This window comes from Ochotona curzoniae, unplaced genomic scaffold (genome assembly GCF_017591425.1).
Source record: "Ochotona curzoniae isolate NIBS_2020 unplaced genomic scaffold, NIBS_Ocur_1.0 contig_1, whole genome shotgun sequence".
NCBI classification, from domain to species: Eukaryota; Metazoa; Chordata; class Mammalia; order Lagomorpha; family Ochotonidae; genus Ochotona; species Ochotona curzoniae.
In genome coordinates this window covers 13357553-13377191 of record NW_024464918.1, presented here as the reverse complement: position 1 = coordinate 13377191, position 19639 = coordinate 13357553, and the positions used below count along the sequence as shown (strand labels likewise).

Below are 19639 nucleotides of genomic sequence, written 5' to 3'. Positions count from 1 at the left end.
AGTGGAGTAGCTGGGACATGAAGACCATAGGGGAACCCGCCAACCGAATTGGGGCATTGGGCCTGAGATGCAGGCATTTCAACCAGGATTTTGACCTCAAGGCCAAATGGGTCATGGAGAAGTCTCAGCTTGGAGCTGACGGGTCCTGAATACCTCTCAGCCATTTGTTCAACTCTCTTAGTAGAGAGCAGTTTCTTTTCAGCTTTACAGGTTTTCACAGGAGGTACTGATTGATGATGGGATTCAGAGAGAGGTTTATTTAGCTCACCAGCTTTTGGAGGTGCAAGGGCAGAGTGCTGGTGTCAGGGTGCTAGCTGGTAAAGGCCACTGCTGCTCCATGCATGACAAAAAAGTGGAAAGGACAGCTGGTGTGTGTGTAAGAGGAGGGGCGCCTGTCAGGAAGAGGAAGACCGGTCTGCTTTAGGATAAGCTGTTCTTGTTTGCCCTGCCCAACCTAGACCTTGCTCTGTCTTTTGAGAATGTAATGAATCCATTCTTGAGGGTGACTCCTACAAGTTATCTGCTTCCACTGGGTCTTACCTCTTGAAGGTATCTCCATTCCAATACTGTCCCCCTCACCCCCATGCTGTTATGTATCCAAATCACAGTAAGAGGCTGACACACAGCTAGATTTGGGGCATTTGAGGCAATTAAATGTTTAGAGTTTTAGATTTCTATGTATTGTTTTTTTGTCTTTTTTTAAATTTTTATTTTAAAGATTCATTTATTTATTTGAAGGGGAGAGAAAGAGAGATTTCCATTTGCTGGCTCACTACCCAAAAGGCCACAATGGCTAGGGCTTGGGCAGACTGAGGGCAGAATCCACGAGCTTCTTCTGGGTCTCCCACATGGATACAGGGGCCCAAGGACTTGAGCCATCCTCTGCTGCTCTCCCAGGCAGCAAGCAGGGATTCGGACTGGAAGTGGATGGCCTCCATGGACTATATTCTCTGACCCTTCACCAGGGTAATCCACTTGCTTCCATTAAAGATATTATAACATCCGGTTTTCATTTACTTAGTCCAGAGGCAGCATATTAACACTTGACGTCCCATGGAGAGCCCTGCTGGTCCCATGTTGGAACACAAAGATGTTGTATCAGATATATGAGGTTCTGGTTTGGCACTCCACATGCTGGTTTCACTCATTCCAGCACAGTGACATCTTCCAGGACATCTTGTTTCTCCATGAAAAGAACAGTGAGGGGTTTGGACCAATTTTAAGCTCCAATGCCTTTAGCACCAAGAAGGCAACCCAAATGTGTTATCACAGCAAAGATGCCAAGGGACTTTTTTTTTTTAATTGGAAAGACAGATTTGCAGAGAGAAGCAGAGACCTAGTCCACTCCTAAATAGTTGTATTGGCCAGAAGATCTGAGGCTAAGAACCTGGAGCCTCCTCTCACACAGGCGAAGGGTCCTGAGGCTTTTGGGCGACCCTCCGCTGCTTTACCAGGCCAGTAGTAGGTAGCTGAATTTGAAGTGGAGCAACTGGGACACAAACTGTCGTCTGTATGGGATATCAGCGCCATAACAGGTGGAGGATTAGTGTGCTGTGCCACCTCACCACTGCTCGTCTGCCCAGGGTCAAGGTTTTCAAACCTTTGCTAAGCATTCCTGCAAGGTGATGGTTGGTGTCTCCTGGTAGTGGTTATTTCTAAGATTTCTTTCACTTCTCAGACTGATTTTAAGAAACTAAAATAAATTTCAATGATTTTCCTAGAGGTTTTGATTTTACTGCTATATTCAAAATACTTATGGGTTTCCCTGATTTTTAAAAAACATTTATTTTTTTTTTATTGTAAAGGCAGATATACAGAGAGAGGAGAGACAGAGAGGAATATCCTCCGTCCGATGGTTCACTCCCCAAGCGGCCACAATGGCTGGAGCTGGGCCAATCTGAAGCCAGGAGCCAGGAGCTTCTCCTGGGTCTCCCACACGGGTACAGGGCCCCAAAGCTTTGGGCTGTCCTCGACTGCTTTCCCAGGCCACAAGCAGGGAGTTGGATGGGAAGTGCGGCTGCTGGGATTAGAACTGGCACCCACATGGGATCCCAGTGTGTTCAAGACGAGGACTTTAGCCGCTAGGCTACTGCACCAGGCCCTTATGCTGAATTTTTAAAGATAATTATCATATTAAATCCTTGTCCCAAGGCTGTGAAGTCGGTTTTATAGCTGCCTTGCAATAGATAAGGAAATTGAGACCTGCAGAGAATTTCAGAGAATTTAAGGGCTCTAGAGCAGCCCCATCCAATGTAAATATAAAGTAAACCATACAGGTAATTTTGAGTTTTTTAGAATTAGATTAAAAAGTAAAAAATAAAAGACGTTTATTTTAATGCTGTGTTTTATATAATCCCATATACCTAAAACATTATTATTTCAAAATATAATTAGTAGGAAAATGTGTTACATTATATTCTTTTTGAGGATTTATTTATTTTCTTGGAAAGGCAGATTTATAGACAAAAGAGAGACAGAAAGGAAGATCTTCTATCAGCTGGTTCACACCCCAAGTGGCCGCAATGGCTAGAACTGAGCCCATCCGAAGCCAGGAACCCGGCTCTTCTTCTGGGTCTCCCATGGGGTACAGGGTCCCCAGGCTTTGGGCCATCCTCGAATGCTTTCCCAGGCAACAGGCAGGGAGCTGATGGGAAGCGGGGCTGCCAGGACTAAAGTCGATTTCCCTATAGGATCCTGGTATGTACCAGGCCAGGACTTTAACCACAAGGCCACTGTGCTGGGCCCGGTGTCTGACTGAGAAATAATTCACATACTGTATAACTTACTCAGCTGAAGTGTGCAATTCAACGATTTTTAAAAAAGATTAAAAAAAAATTTTTATTACAAAGTTAGATATACATAGAGGAAGAGAAACAGAGAGGAAGATCTTCCATCTGATGATTCACTCCCCAAGTGAGTGCAACGGCTTGTGCTGTGCTGATCCGAAGCCAGGAGCCAGGAAACTCCTCCAGGTCTGCCACGCGTGTGTAGGGTCCCAAGGCCCTGGGCCGTCCTTCACTGCTTTCCCAGGCCACAAGCAGGGAGCTGGATGGGAAGTGGAACAGCCGGGATTAGAACCAGTGCCCATATGGGATCCCTGTGCGTTCAAGGCAAGGACTTTAGCTGCTATGCCACGCTGCTAGGCCCCAATTCAACGATTTTAATATATTCACACACGTGCAAGTGTCATCATGTTTTAGGCAACTTCATTATCTCAAGTAGAACCCAATATCCTCCAATTACGTTCTCATCACTGCTACCTTCTCAGCGCGAAGCAAGCATTGTTTACTTTCTGTCTGTATATTGTAGACTTTCATATGGATTAGGCCATGTGGCATGTGGCCTCCGGGATGACCTTCTTTTTCTTAACACGGTTTTCAAGCGAAGTTCTGGGTTTCTGGCTTCCTGGTGGCGTCGGCCTATCTGTCACTCAAACCACCGTTTCCCCAGGTAGCACTTCCTCTCACCTGGCACCTGGGGGCGCTGTAGCGTAACCACGCCCCTCGCAGGCTCCTGGAGCCCTGGGAAGCCGGAAGTGCGCCCGTGCTCGTTTCCGGCGGCTGCGGCGACCTGAGGTAGACGACCTGAGGTAGACGCCCTGTGCTCACCGTCCTTTCCTCACCACGTCGGTCTCCATTCCTCACGTGTCAATAAGCGTGGTCACTTTGCAAGCTCTGTTGGTGCCTGTACTTGAAATGCTGTCGGAAAGGCCCGAACCTAAAATGTTAGGCCCAAGCCCAGAGTGCAGCCGCTCCGCCCGCCGCCTGCTGTGGAGGAGCTCCGTCCGGGGCTCGCCGCCTTTCAAGTAAACTCTTTTAAAACACCGGGTTATTTTTCTATTGTTGAGCTTCCAAGTCCTTGATAGGAGTCCGTAACAGGCAAGGGAGAGTTGCCATTGCTTTGTGCCATTCTGTCAGGGTTTCCTGGTGACACTTTGCTAATGTCAGTTTATTCTTTTCATTTGACACTTGAACTTTTGATTCCATGTGACAGTCTTCTGCCAAGTCCAAGGTCAGAAGATTCACATATATGTTTTCTACTTAGAGATTGTAATTGTTCTTTTTTTTTTTTAAAGAAGTATTTATTTTTATTGGAAAGTCAGATATACGGAGAGGAGGGCAGACGGAGAGGAGGGCAGACCGAGAGGAAGATCTGTCCAGTGGTTCACTCCTCAACTGACCGCAAAGGCTGGAACTGAGCCGATCCGAAGCCAAAAGCCCAGAGCCTCCCCTGGGTCTCCCATGTGGGTGCAGGGTCCCAAGGCTTTGGGCCGTCCTTCATTGCCTTCTCAGGCCCCAAGCAGGGAGCTGTGGGACGTGGAACAGCCGGACATGAGCTGGCCCTCATGTAGGATGTCAGCACCAGAAGGTGGAGGATTAGCCATTTGACACAACGTTCTTTGGGTTTTTGGTCAATTTGAAGGGATTTGCCTGTGTGAGTGTATATATAGACACATATGAGTCTTTATATGTAATTGAAGATGTGTGTGTGAATGTGTATAACTTGAGAACTAAAGAGGCAGAGAAAGAGAGCAAAGTCTGCTTTTGTGGCTCCTTGCCTCAAATGGCAGCCACAGCAGGCCGAGCAGAAGTGGGGAGCTGAGCAGCCCTGACGGGTCTCCCTGGGGGGGCGGGAAGAGACTCAGCTGCTGGAGCTGTTGCTGTTTGTTCCCTGACTCTTACAGGAGGCTGCAGTGGAAGCTGGAGCTGGGACTTGCATCCAGGACTGCAGGTGTCTTCAGACGAAGTAACCCACTGTGCGTGTGTATATTTTGAGGTGGGTGTCCAGGTTTATTGTTTTGCATGAGACACTGCAGTTGACCACAGACATAGGAGTTGATCTGCACTTTCAGTTCTGCCCTGGTAGCCTGTATGTTTGTCTTTACGTCAGTCCCACACTGTTTTGGTTATTATTGTTTTGTAATTAAATTTTGAAAGAGGGAATTTTGAGACTTTGTTCTCTTTTCACAGGATTATTTTGGCTTTGGATTATTTCCACTTTGAATCCACTTAATAATTTGTATACAAAAGTCAGCCAGGGTTCAGATAACCTTTGGTTGATCATTTTAGGCAGTATTGCCATCTTAATAATGTTAAATGTACTGATTCATGAATATGAGACATTTTTTCATTTATTTTATTTTATTTTTTTCCTTACAGTGTTTATAGCTTTCAGCCTTTGCACTAAATTTATTTCATAGTATTTATTGCTATTTTAGATATAAACATTTAATTTTCAGATTGTTTCTTTCAATTGCATAGAAATTGAGTTGATTACTTTTGTTTTATTTGTTTGAAAGGCAGGGTTGCAGAGAGAGAGAGAGATTCCATCCACTGGTTCACTGTATGAATGACCAAAGCAGCTGGGTAGGGGACAGGCCAAAGCTAGGAGTCAGGAGCTTCATCCAGGTCTCCAGCTTGGTGCAGAAACCCAAGCACTCAGACTCCTTTTGCTGCCTTCCCTGTTGCATTAGCAGGAGGCTTGCTCAGAAGTGGAGCATTGGGGACTAAAAACAGTGCTCATGTGGATGCTGGCAAGTTGGGGCAGCGGCTCAGCCTTACTTGGTTCCATTTGGTTCTGGGCATTTCTGTGAGGATGTTTTAAAATGAGTTTATTGTTTACATTGATAGTCTGGGTAAAGGAGACTGTCCTCCCTAATGTGGGCTGTCCTCATTCAATATTTGAAAGTCTCAGTTGGGCAAAAAAAAAAAAAAAAAAAGCTTGCTTTTGTTTGGATAGGACCGGATTCTATCTGACTGCCTTTGAACTGCAACAGCAGATTTTTTTTTTTTTTTTTGTTAACTGTCTTTGGACTTTTTGCTGCTTGTGGGTGTCAATCATGCTGGCCTTCAGATCAGAATTATGCCATTGTGGACCTAGATTGATAACTATGACATCAGTTCCTCAGGGACCCTAGCCTGTTGACATAGCCTGTGTAATCCTGGAGCCAATTCTCTACACACACACACACACACACACACACACACTCATGCTCAGGTTTTTCAGAAAGTTAGTGAAAAGATGAAATTAAAAGGTAATGAATATTTTCCATGAACTTTTAATTAATATACTTTAATTTTGTTTCTCTGGAAAAGCCTGACAGATGATACTTACTGTTCTCTTCAGTTGGCTTGATGGACGTATTTTATCTATCCAAGATTATGTAATCCTTAAAGATCATTTTATCCTCAGAATCTGGCCCCCTTTGCATTTCTCTTTTTTGCCTAATTGCCTGTCTAGAACCTCCAGTCTAATATTGAACAAAATAATGAGAGCATTTGTTCTTGTCTTGCTGATGATCTCATTATGGAAAAGCGTCCAAACCTTCATGATTAATTGTGATGTTAGCTGTGTTTTTCATAGATACCCTTTATTAAAGTTGAGGAAATTCCCTTTGATTCCTAGGTTTTTGAGGTTTTCTTTAATATTATGAAAGTGGGTTGGTTTTTGTCTCATGTTTTTCCTACATCTGTTAAAAAGATCATGTGAATAATGCTTTTATTCTAATAAGGTATTAACATAAGAATTTTGGTGTGTTAAAATTATTTTTCATTTCTTCGACGAATCTCACTTGGTCATGTTATATCATTATTATTCTGTGTTTTTGGATTAGATTTGCTAGTATTTTGTTGAATATTTGTGAATTCATACTCATCTAACCAATTAGCCTACAGTTTTCTCAAGGTGTGTGTGTGTCTGGTTTTGGCCACAGCGGTAGTAAATACTACCTCTGGAGAAAGTTGGGAAATATGTTATCCTTTAATTTTTTTAGGAACTTGTATAGAAATTGACATCAGCTCTGGTTTAAAGGTTTGATGGAATGTAGCAGAGAAGCCATCTAGTCTTAGGCTTTTTTGGGGGGGTGGTGTTTGATTACAGATAATTGCTTGACTTATTAGAGGTCTGTGAGATTGTCACACATATCTGAGTTACTCGATTTATTTATACTCTTATTCATAAGAATATTAGAATTTTTAATTCTTTTCATTTCTGTAAAGTTAGTAGTGATGTTATTATCTCTTTTGCTTTTGATTCTTGTAATTTGAGTCCTTTCTGTTCTTAGTATAATTAATGGTTTATCCATTTTACTGATCTTTTCATAGAATCACCTTTTGGTTTCGTTGATTTTATTTTTTGTTTCGTTATTTTCCACTTGACTTTTTATAATTTCCAAGCTTATATTTCCTTTTTTTTTCTTTAAAGATTTATTTATTTTTATCAGAAAGGCGGATTTATGGGAAAAAGGAGAGACAGAAAGATTTTCTATCTGCCTGAGTGGCTGCAACGGTGAGAGCTAAGCTGATCTGAAGCCAGGAACTTCTTCTGGGTCTCCCATGCGGGTGCAGGGTCCCAGGGCTTTGGGCTGTCCTCTGCTGTTTTCTCAGGCCATACTGAAGGAGCTGGATGGGAAGGAGCAGCTGATACAAACCAGTGCCCATTTGGAATGCTGGCACTGCAAAGCGGAGGATTAACCAGTAATACTACCTACCATGCCTCCCAAATACTTCTTTTTAATATAGATTTTTATAGCTTTAGATGTCTATCTCAGCACTGGTCCTGTGGCATTCCTTCAGTTTGGTATGCTCTAGCTTCATTTCTATTCATCTCAAAATATTTTGAATCTCCTTTGTGATTTCTTGTTAGAGCCATTATTTATTTGAGAGCATGTTTTTTAGTGCCTCATAATTTTGAATATTGATAGTTCACAAGTTTCTTAAAAAATGAAGCTTACATCTATTCTACACCATAGCTGTCTTACTCCTTGCTATTTGACTAAGAATATGAGCATATGGTATATGTTTTCCATGCAACATTCATATAAGCTGTCTTTGTAATAGCAAAAGTCTGGGGCCTGGCGTAGTAGCCTAGTGGCTAAAGTCCTTTTCTGGCATGCACCAGGATTCCATATGGATGCTGGCTCTAATCCCAACAGCTCCACTTCCCATCCAGCTCCGTGCTTGCGGCCTGGAAAAACAGTTGAGGACGTCCAAAAGCCTTAGGATCCTGCACCCACATTAGAGACCCAGAAGAAGCTCCTGGCTCCTGGCTTCAGATTGCCTCAGCTCTGGCTATTGTGACCACTTGGGGAGTGAATCAGCATATAGAAGATCTTTCTCTCTGTCTCTTCTCCTCTCTGTATATCTGACTTTCCAATAAAAATAAATAAATAAATAAAAAATCTGGAAGCAAGCCATATTTCAGTCAATAACTGAGTGAATGAATATGTGAATGATCATATATCCATACAATAGAATAATTTCTCAGTAATTGAAGGGGCTATTGATACATGCTAGAACATTGGTGTTCTCAGTATAATTATAAATAGTGAAATTAGCCAGATCAAGGAGAGTATATACCTGGTGAGATGGTCCTTGTAAATTGTGAAAGTAACGTATAGCAACAGAAGCAAATTATTAGTTGCACGGGTGTGGGTCTAGGGGTGCAAGGCAGGGATGAATAAGAGAGAGGTTACAAAAGAGTATGAGGAGAGTTTTGGGGCTGATGGGTAAGCTCATTGTCTTGATTACAGTGATGGTTTCACAGTGATGTGTATGCCTAAACATATCAAATCATGCCCTTTGCATGTATAAATTATTATTTTCCAGTGATACCTCCAGGAACATGTACAAGAATATTAATTGAATTATATGAGCTTAAAGTACCACAAATCCTGGATCACTACTTGCATGTGTATTTTCTTTAGTGTCTCATTTCATTTAACGTTTTCTTTGTGAGTCTTTAAAATATGAGTTAAAATGCAGAATCTTTCCTTTGGGGAATAATAGATTAACATAAGTCACTTTGACCACTTCAGCAAGAAACAGTCACCTTATATCATCAGAGAATAAACAAGTATAGGAGACAAATTTAAAGTAGTCCATTTGAAGTGGGTTTTTGATGTAGCCATTAGATTTCAAAGCTATCCTGGTAGCTGTACCAGAGTTCATACCCAGCCTGCGCTCCTGATCCCAGGACCCTGCTGATATCGCCTGGGAAACAGCCCAGGCTGGCCCCTGCTGTTATGTCCATCTGACAGCTCAAACAGGAGGTCATATCTCTCCTCTCTTTTTTTACTTTCTCCATCTGTCAAATAAATATTAAAATACAAAAACCAGTTTATAAATGCAATAAAATACTCAATGTGTTAGCAAGCAGTTTATTATAGTATATACTCAAATGAGGAGTTAAGCATGATGGAGTGAAAAATATATTTCTCATAATAATGAGTAATTGGCCAATGAAGGAGAGATTTTATTATTGATAATGGTTATAAAGAAAGGCTTTGCAATAGTTAGCACTTGATATGAGTTGAAAACTTGATTGACTGGAAAATTAAGTAAGTCTAGTAATAGTGATTTTTGAAAAACTCCTATAACAATTCTCAGTTGGTCTTTTCTGCCCAGTACAGTAACCAGTCTCTACCCCTAGGAGAGAATGCTTCTTCAACTCTAATCATGTGCCTTGAGGAAGAATTGCCATTGCTTTAGTGATCTTTCTTGGTCAGTATTGATTAACTTATGAATAGGCATTTGATCTACCTTAACCAATCATAATATACGATTTATAACTACAGCTGACCAGTTCAGTGGTAGCTACTTGACAGACCCATCTATAGCTCTTTAGAGTTGGAGTCTAGAGCAAGTGAATAATGATTCCATGTATGGTTTTATGCATTGTAGATGGAATGCCATGTTCCTGGCTGGTCTTTTAAAGTATTTATATATTTAACTTGGAAATCAGAATTACAGTGAGAGAGACAGAGACAGATTTTTCCATGAGCTGGTTAACTCCCCAAATGGGCACAAGGACCAGATCTGGGCCTTCTGAACTGGGTGCCAGGAGCTTCTTTTGGGTCTCTCATGTGGGTGCAGGGGCACAAGGACTTCGGCCATCTTCACCTGTTTTCCCAGGCCATAAGTGGGGAATTAGATCAGAAGTGGAACATTCGGGACATGAACTGGGGTCCATGTGGGATACTGGCACCACAGGTGAAAGATTAGCCTACTGCCTATTCTTTTTTAAGGAACAAGGAGATGCTTTAGGAAGTGCTCTACTAAGGAGAAAGTGGCAGCATTTTCTGGTTCTGATTCTAGAGGCCTCTCAGAGTCACCGTTTTACACTGTTGAGGTTCTTCAATTTTCAAATGAAATACTTGCAGTACTCTCCTCCTCCAGTTGATCTTAAATCTTTGACCTATTCAAGTTAAATTTTTGCCAGAAGCAGCTAAATGTACTGACTAATATTTCACTGTGGCTTTATGTTGCAGTAGTTAGAATAGAGCTTATCATTTTTATGGAAAGGAGATGCCCAGCAAAAAGAATACAACTAAGATATTAAACTATTAGGGGATGTTCCAAGATGAATAACCAGTCTTCTCTCTGGAAAAAATAGTAGTTGGTAGAGGGAATCTCAGCATGTGAACTATGTGAACTATGAATAAAATAGTTCCCAGGTCTTAGAACATTATGAATGTTCTGATACCAAATTTTGGTATCATTTTAGCTTGGGTTTTTGTTGTGGTGGAGGTGGTTGTTTCTGTGCGCAAAGCGTTAGCTTTTGAGGAAAAACAAGGAAGTCCAGTTCCACGGTAGCATCCACTTCCCGTTTTATTTTGGTTTGTGGGGTTGTCCATATCTGAAATCTGTCATAACTCTGTTTTATACCTTAGTGATGTAACTGCGAAAAGAATGGGAATTTGACAAAGGCCAATTTCAAAATGATTTTAAATGATTAAGTACACTTAAGTCCATCTTAACCTAGGAAGACGATTCTGTAAAAAATTCTTGCCCTTGATTTTAAGGATATATTTTACTTGAAGACAGACACTGTCTTTAATAAAAAAGAAGAGAAAGAACTTAGGAGTTTAACAGTTCACAATTTCCTTTATTTCAAGTAAGATTTAGGTGGTTTAAAAGAATATAACCTGTAGGAAGATAATAAGTTTAAGTAGAAGTAAAGTAAAAAAAAACTTTTTTTATGATTACATTGCATTATGTGACACAGTTTTATAGGCACTGGGATTCCCCCTCCAACCCCCCGCCCCATGGTAGATTCCTCCACCTTGTTGCATTACCACAGTTCAAAATTCAGTTGAGATTTCTTTCATTGCAAGCATCTACCAAGTATAAAGTCCAGTGTCTTATTGTCCAGATAAGTTCAATGGTTCCTTGGAGAGACCATCTCTGGTCTGAAGGTAGAGCCATCAGAGTATCATCCCGATCAATTAAAAGCCCCGACATTACATTAGTAACTATTTATAATGTTATGGAATTATTTGACATGGTATTGAGTAACTAATATGTTAAAAGAGAAAAAAAAATGCAAGTTCTGAACCACATCCTGTGACTTCTACATTGACATTTCAATTATTAGTTTATATACAACTGGGTTCTATACACCTTAAAATGGCTATAGATTACTATTCAGCTGTCTCTGTTTATTTTAATTTTAGTATTTAGCAGTTTATCGCGTTGAAGCATGATTTTGCTGAACTTGGCTGTTTTTGGGTAGTCTAACTCTATAAGTCTAACAAGACATATGTCAACAGTTTAAGTGAACAGTTTTAGGAGGGGTGTGCAGAGAAATCCTCAATACCCTAGTGAGGAGTAAAGTAAAAATTATGATAATATAGTCACATTTAATATAATTAAAATGAAACCAATAAGCAAAAAAACAGGACATGGTCTCATGTTGCGTCTTAGGCTTTCTTGTTTGCAGGGCCGATAAGGTATCTCAGCCAAGTACATGGTTTGTGATGACTGTGAGTTGAAACAAACCAAATCCTTAGAAGTGCAAGTGTGGCTGATGTTCTGAACAGAAATGATATGCTCAAAGGTGCTTACCTAGAGAGCACTCTGTTGTGTATTGGAAAAGGCCACAAGGCCTCCTTCCAGGGCTCCCGAAGATGAGATTCAGGGCATGGTTCTTACAGCTGCTGAGTATGATCTCTTAAATTTCAAACATTTTTTTGCTTCAAATTTGAAGTTATATTTTGAAATTACATTTCAGAAATTGTTTTGTTTATATATATATGTGTATGCTTAAAGATTTATTTATTATTATTATTTTTTTTGATGACACAGTGACAGAGAGAGAGAGCTAGTTTCCACCTGCTGGTTTATTCTCCAAATGGTCACAAATGCCAGGGCTGAGCCAAGTGCAAGTTAGGGTCTTGGAATTCCACCTGGTTTCCACATTGATAATGGGATCCCAAAACCTTGGGCCATCGTCTTCTATCCTCCTTTGCTCATCAGCAGGAGATGGATCAGAAAGGCAAAAGTCTGGATTTGAATCAACACTCTCGAATGGGTTGCTGCTTTTTGCTGGCAGCTGCTTAATATGCTGTGTTGCAGTGCTTGAGCCTACTTGATATATTATTATTTTTTTTAATTTAAAAACTTCAATGCAGTTCCAGCAGCTTTTTTTTCACTTCAGCTCGTTGACCACCAGGCCTGGGGGCAGCGACTGCTAGAGCTTCTTGGCCTTCTCCTAGTCCATGATGACCAACATGTATAGGTACCTGCTGCAGTGCACTTTGAATTTCACATAGTCCTTATTTTTTCTTGATTTTGGCAGACGTGGCATCCTTGTGCCGCACCGTCAGCAGGAAGTCCTTGATCTATCTGATCTTGTGAGGCATGGCGACAGGTGGTGGGCAGCACTGGGCAGCCAGACACCAGAGGGGCAGAAAGTTGATATATGAACTTTTAAAAAAAGATTTTACTAAAATTTTTCTTTACTTATTTTTATTAAAAAGGCAGATTTACAGAGAGAAGAAGATATTGAGAAAAAGATCTTCTGTCTGCTGGTACCCTCCCCAAGTTGATATATTTTTTAATGTAGCTTTTACTTTGACAAGTTTTGAACTTAACTTTTTCATATCAAGGAGAATGGGCAAGTCATATTTTTTCCTAATACTCTTTAAATTAAGCTTTTAAATATTAAAATTAATGCCACTAGTGGACCGAACAGGTACCACACCTTGAGAAATGCTACCTTAGGCAAAAGGAAAAAAAGAGAGACATTTGCATATCCATGACCTCATTGTATCTTAATATCCCTTAAGAAGCTTGTTACAGGATGCTGAGATTAGGGGACTTTCACAAGGCTCCACAGTTACTCAGGATTGATGACACAGGCCTTCTGACAAATGGCTGGCTTCAGGATGGGTGTGCTGCAGGCCTTTCTTCCCAAGTGCCATTCATACCCTCTTCCCTCGGTGCCTTCCCCCTGGCCCTCCACCCCCCTGTGTGCTGCAGAGTGATGGCTACCTGTGGTTATGAAGCTGAGACTGCGGGTCCCAAGGGAGGAAGTTTGTCAGGTACACATAGAATACCCAAGAGGACACCCATCAGCTCTGCCACCATCTGCCCTCTGGATTTGGAGGAACATGTTTTCTGCAGCTTGCCAGTCTTTCATTGGATAAAGCCGCTTGTCCTTAGTCAGTCTCCTCTAGTGGTGGAAAGTCCAGCTGGAAGATTTGGAATGGTCACACTTTGACTTTGGTTCTCATTGGGTAATGTCACTGTATGCTTTTTGGAAAGACCTGAAAGCTAATGTTTGCTGCCGAGGATTGTGGAATTCCTCTCAAGCTTGGGGAATATTCTGAGTCATTCCTCACAGCAGCTTTCTGGTGACCACTAGAGCAACTTCAGAATGGAGAAGCTGTCTCCATCTCTGATATGAATGTGACCTTGGGTAAACCACCTTGAACTTGGGGCTTGGTGTGGTGGTCCTGCTCCTTCTGAGTTTGAACCTCAAGTTTTAGTGTCTTTTTCTTTACAGAAAGAAGAAATATTTTCTGTGTTACCATTTCTTTCAGAGACTTTTCAAATCTCTTATAATTTAAAAAGTTTCTTTTTAAGGAATTTTATGTTTTGAGGTCATTTTAGGTTCACTTGCATTTGTGTGAAATGCCCCTGTAGGGCTGGAGCTGCAATGTAATAGGCTAATCCTCCATCTGTTAGTGCCAGCATCCCATATTGCCATTGGTTCATGTTCTGGCTGCTCCACTTCTGATTCAGCTCTCTGTTTATGGGCTTTGCTGAAAAAATAGAGAAGGATGGCTGAAGTCCTTGGGTCTCTGCGCCACTGTGGAAGAACCGCAAGAAGGTCCTGCCTTTGGATCAGCTCAACTTCAGCTATTGTGGCCATTTGGGTAGTGAATCAGCAGAGGGAAGTTCTCTCTCTTTCTCTCTATAATTCTGCCTTCCAAATGAAAGTAAAAATATATCTTTAAAAAAGTCCTCAATGGGTTTAACCAACTTACCTTAATAGTTACATACTTAAAAAGACTATAATTATTGAGATGTAAATTAAATAAAATGAAATTCATACTTTTAGACATTTAGTTTTTCTTCTGCTTTTCCAGGACTTGATAGCTTGTTTCTTTCTAGTGCTGAATAATATTCCATTGCCTGGATGTTCTGCAGTTTGTTTATCTACTAAGCAATGTCTTGCTTGTTTCCAAGTTTTGTTGGTTATAAATAGTGTTTCTCTTTGTAAAATTTGTGTTTAGGCTTTTGTAGACAAATGTATCAGCCAGTTTTTTGTTACTGTAACCAGTACCTTAGAGGAGACACTTCTAAAGGAAGTGAAGGTTTATTTCAGATCACTGTTTGGGAGGTTCACAGTGTGAATCAGGCAGCACCATTGCTCTGGCCCCATGAGGATGGCAGGTCGCAGAGCACGTGGAGGAAGAGCCAGGAAACAGAGGGAGAACAGCTGGGCTGGACTTAGTGTGTGAAATCAGCTCTCATGGCCTCTGCTTTCCGAGGGCACACCCACAGTGACCTGTGCAGAGGGCCTGAAAGTCATGGTGAGAGGTTTGCGTATTAATGGTCCACATTTTCATTGATTGATTGATGTGTTTTCTGCTAGGAGAATAATGCAATACAGAGTAGAACAAGAGTATCTTTATTGAGATTTGGACACCTGTGGCTTGGATCTGAGTCCTGATTTCACTGAGAAAAAGCATAGTGAGGTATAAAGAGCTGAACTCTAGGTCACTACCTGACTGAGTATAAAGCTGTCGCTGTGTCAGTTAAATTTCTGTGGCTTTGGGTTCATTGAGCAGTATCAGTGGCAATATCAGTATTAGCTGAAGAGGCACCACAATATCTGCTTGCAGTACTCTGAAGAGAGGATAAGAGAATATACTTTCATAGTGCCTGGTATCATCAGGGTGTCATACATGCATAATTATATTCAGATGATTTCAATGATAAAAGACATCTCTAAGTCTCATTTTTCTTCTGTGTGAAATGGAGATGATAATATACCTTTCACTGAGCTGTTCAGCAGTGCAAAGGAGACCACGTATGTAATGGAACTTTCTAAAATGCTGACCCAAATGCTGTTGTTTGAGGGATATTAGTAGTTATATATATATATATATATTATATATTAGAGTATATTGAGCTACTAATGTCTTCATTAGCTCCACCTCACCTCATTGGTGAAATGGTGATTCTTTTTTTTTTTTAAAGATTTATTTTTATTATGTTTTTATTGGAAAGGCGGATATACAGAGAGGAGAGACAGAGAGGAAGATCTTCCGTCCGGTGATTCACTCCCCAAGTGAGCACAACGGACGATGCTATGCCAGTCCGAAGCCAGGAGCCTCTTCCGGGTCTCCCACGTGGGTGCAGGGTCCCAAAGCTTTGTGTGGTCCTCGACTGCTTTCCCGGGCCACAAGCAGGGAGCTGGAAGGGAAGCAGGGCTGCCGGGATAGAACCGGCGCCCATATGGGGTCCCGGGCGTGCAAGGTGAGGACCTTAACCACTTGCGCCACCGCGCCGGGCCCGAAATGGTGATTCTTAACCTAGGATTCTAGTGATGGCCAACTCAGGACCCTCACAGTGAAAACATAGGGTGGACAGCAGTTTGTCAGTTGCACATGCTCAGATTAAATGAGGACACATGCACTTGGGAACAGAATAATCTAGGAGACACTGTGAGAGGGAGGGTTTGTAGTATCAGGGAAAATGTGGCTGGCTTGGTTGTCCCTGGTCATTTTGGAAAGAATGTTAGGTAGAAGGCCCTATCTGCTAGAGCAAAGGGAGGAGGACATTTATGTTTGATGTGGCATTTGAAGCTTTGTTGGTCTTTTCCAGATGCAGAGGCAGCATATGATACAAGGTTTTAACTTCAGTCTTTAGGCTGCTGTGTTAGCCAATAAATTTGCAAATCTTTGAAATTTTTATTGACCCTCTGTGGTGGATGCTGTGATCTAAACATGTGTGTATTTCTAGAATTGGCATGCTAAAATAATGATACCCCACCCCCACCCCCGCCAGGCACCACCCTGCCCCACCCCTGCCAGGTACCACCCTGTCCCTTTCTGGTGATGATGTTAGGAGCTCAAGCCTTTAGGAGGTGACAGGGTCAGGGGGTTGGAGTCCTGATTGTTGGGGTTAGCGCCTTTATCAAATTCCAGAAGCTGCTTTGTCCCTTCTATCAAGTGTGGACATACAAGATGCTGTCTCTTAAGAGGGACCCTCCTCACGAGACTCTGCTGGAGCTTTGATCTTGAACTTCAGGTGTCTGGAACTTAGAGCATCACATGGCTGTGGTTTCTGAGCCACCTGGTTTATGGTGTTTGGTTATGGCAGCCCAGAGAGACTAAGACATTGACTATTACCCTTCTCTCCAAGTTACAGTTGGAAAAGTTGTGGGGTGGGGTGAACATGCCACCCAGCAAGTGGTGGTGCCACCAACAGCTTGGATTTGAGGCTTTGCTAGGTGGCTGATCCCTCCCTCAGCTGTTGGGTGGGCTCTGGTGATGTGATGGATGGTGTCTGGTGTCATGCAAGATTCAGACCAGTGTCTCAGTGGTTCAAGAGTAGGAAAGAATGCCACCAGATGTCATAGACTCATCACTGTCTCTACAAGGCTGATGCAGATATACCTAGGTAGTGTGTAAGGTTCTACACTCAGTACAGATGCAATGGTGGTGGGGACTGGTGTGAGCTGGTAGCACAGGCTCCTTCCAGAGGGGTAGCCGCACCTTGGTTCTAGTTCATGTGCCAGATGCAAAAGGAAGACTGGCATTAATTGCCCATTCCTGTGCTGATTAGGGACAAGCCTGAAGTTTGAACTTTAATAGAAACTTTGCCCATTTAAAAGTTGCCCTTTATAATTTAAAATCTATGTTTTATAGGTAATATTGTGAGGAGTAAGCAAAACATGTCTGTAGACCTTGAACCACATGAGCTGATGGGGCTGTATATGTGTTGGTGGCTGAGTGGGAAGCTGCCCCCAGTCCAACACTTGTCAGCTGATACTGTGTCAAAGCCCAACCAACCTGCACATACTCTGGCTCATGCATGCACCAGTAGATATGGTCACTTAGCCCAGCTTCACTCTTCCCCTAAACCGACTCACATGCAGACCAACGGGTGTTGTAGCCCTGCCTAGCCTGGCCTGCCTCGGTTCCAGTTCTCAGGTTCACCAGCAGAAGCAGTGGCCTAGCAGGGGAGTTCTCACTGCCCCTCTACTGGACTTGTACCTCCCCCAGGTCTCATATGTGCTAGTGGGTTCAGTGGTCCAGGCTGGCATGGGTTGTCCCACCTCAGCATTTGCCTGTGGGTGCTATAGCCCAGCCTGGCCTGGCCTGGCCTGTCCCCAGTTCCAGCTTGTGCTAGTAGGTGCTGCAGACTAGCCCAGCCCAGTCAGCTCCCAGTCCTGGCCCTAATGTGAACTGGCTGGTGTTGGTGTTGTGGCCCAGCTTGGCCTGTTCTGTACCCTGTCCTTATTCTCACATCTGCCAGTGGGTGTTATGAACTGATCTTACCTGGCCTGCCCCCAGTCTTGAGCGACACATATACTGGTGGGTACTATAATCTGACCTAATCTGGCCTGCTCCCATTCTGAGTTCTTACACTCACCTGTAGGGACTGCATCCTGACAGAGGAGTTCCCCAAGCTCCTCTATCAGGTCTCCTCTCATTGTCAGGTCTCATGTACACCTATGGGTGCTTGGCCCACCAGTTGTCTTGGCAGGAAAAGTGTCATTATCCAATTGGCCCACCCCTAGTTCTGCCTCTTTCTCTTGGGTGCTGCAGCCCAGCTGCATCTGGTACATTCCCAGATCCAGCTCTCATGTGGTTCAGCAGGTGCAGAGACTTAACCCAGTTTGTCCTACACCTACCCTGACTCTTGTGAGTACCAGTGGGTGCTGGAGCCTAGCCCAGTCTGGCACACCCCATTCCCAGTCCATTCCCGTGCCAAGGTATACTACAGCCATGTCCAACCTAGTTTGCCACCCCCATTCTGGCTTTCACATTCACTAGCAGGAACCACAACCCAAATGGGGCATCCCTTTATCTCCCCATTTGGCTTTGCTGCCAGCCACAGATATTGCACATGCTGGTGGCTGCTAGAACCTAGCCCAGCATAGCCTGTCCCCTGTCTTGACCTTTGCCTTTAGAAGCTGCAGTCTGGCCTGGCCCAATCTGTCTCCCATCCCAACTCTCTCAGGTGAGAGTTGCAGTCCACCCCTGCCTAGTAGACTCCCACAATGGCTTTCATGCAAACCATTAGGTGTAATAGCCTAACCCGGCATGGCCTGTACTCTGTCCTGGCTCCTGCACATGCCAATGTGCTAAGGTTTGACCCAGCCCTCCTGGGCCAGCCCCTGCCCTGAACCAGCCCACACACTTGCTGACAAATGAAACAGTCTTGCCTAGCCTGACCTACACCCAGCATTGACTCATGTGCTCACCAGCAGGAGCTATGGCCCACTAGGGAGTTCCCCAAGTTCCCCTACCGGCCCACTACTAGACTCAGATCTCATATATGCCAGTGGGTGCTAGGTCCTTGCCCAGCATAGTCTTTCCCCCTCTGTCTCAGCCTCTGTGTGTGCTGGTAGATATTGCAGCCTGGCATACCCCACATCCTTGGGGTATGTTGGGTATGCCTACGGGTGCTGCAACCCGGATCAGCCCACCATGTTCCCAACCCCAGTACCATGGGTGTTGGGGGGTTCCATGGTCATGCCTGGCTCAGCCTGTCACCCATCACAGCTCTTGAGCAATCCAGCAGATATTGCAGTTCCACAGAAGTGAGCTCACATATCCCCAACAGAATCTGTCACTAGCCTTGGCTCTCTGGCATGCTGGTTAATGTCATGCCCAGCCTAATTTATCCATCCCTTACTGTGACACTCACTGGTGGGTTCTGTGATCTAGCCCTGCAAGGTACGTCCCCAGCTCTAACTTTAGTGTGTGCCAGTGAGTGGTGGTCAGTGTTGCCCGATGCTAACTAGCCCAGCTGAGGTGTCCAATGTGGGCAGGTGCAGTGGTCTGACCCAGAAAGGTCCTCCAGCTTCCCTGCTCCAAACCACTTGGTCTCAGCCCTTTTGCTTACCTGCAAGCATAGTGGCCTTGCCTGTGAAGTCCTCCAGAAGCCATTTCTCACCTGCAACATACTCTCTCAGCAGTCCCCCCTCCCTCACATCCCATATGCCTTTCCCTGATCAATTCATGGTCTCCCTCACATCCCATATGCCTTTCCCTGATCAATTCATGGTCCCCATACCAGAGAGTGCATGGGTTCTCCAGCCTGGTCTTCTGGTGGTATGCTGCCCTGGCGCCCTGCCCACAAATCAGGTTCTCAGAGCCTGTCCTGCACCACTCAGT

General features: G+C 43.4%; 1 pseudogene; it reads right to left on the bottom strand.

The window, feature by feature from the left end:
• Positions 1-12426: 12426 nt before the first annotated feature.
• On the bottom strand, positions 12427-12640 carry LOC121153314 (annotated as a pseudogene).
• Between the last annotated feature and the right edge of the window lie 6999 nt (positions 12641-19639).